The following is a 310-nucleotide window of genomic DNA, read 5'->3' on the forward strand; positions in this document are numbered from 1 at the left end:
TTAAATTTTTTTGACACGTAATTGTTAGAAAGCCCCAAAAGATTCTATTAATTGGTTCAGAAAATGATTACAGTATAGTTTTCAAAGTGACTTCCCAATTCTCCCGCCCACAACCTTAAGGGGGGTCTGGGAAACCCCAAAGGGTTTTTCCAAACGAACCAAATCCCTGTACCACTACTCACCATGGCATAGTGCCCAAGTAACTTTTGTTTAATTTTTTGATTTCTAACTTTTTCTTGCCCGCACAATTATTCCCCCTCAGTGAGTGTTGTTTTTTCCCTCGCTTTATGACAGTGTTAGCAGATTTACC

The sequence above is a fragment of the Penaeus monodon genome, chromosome 23, assembly GCF_015228065.2.
Source record: "Penaeus monodon isolate SGIC_2016 chromosome 23, NSTDA_Pmon_1, whole genome shotgun sequence".
Taxonomy (NCBI): domain Eukaryota; kingdom Metazoa; phylum Arthropoda; class Malacostraca; order Decapoda; family Penaeidae; genus Penaeus; species Penaeus monodon.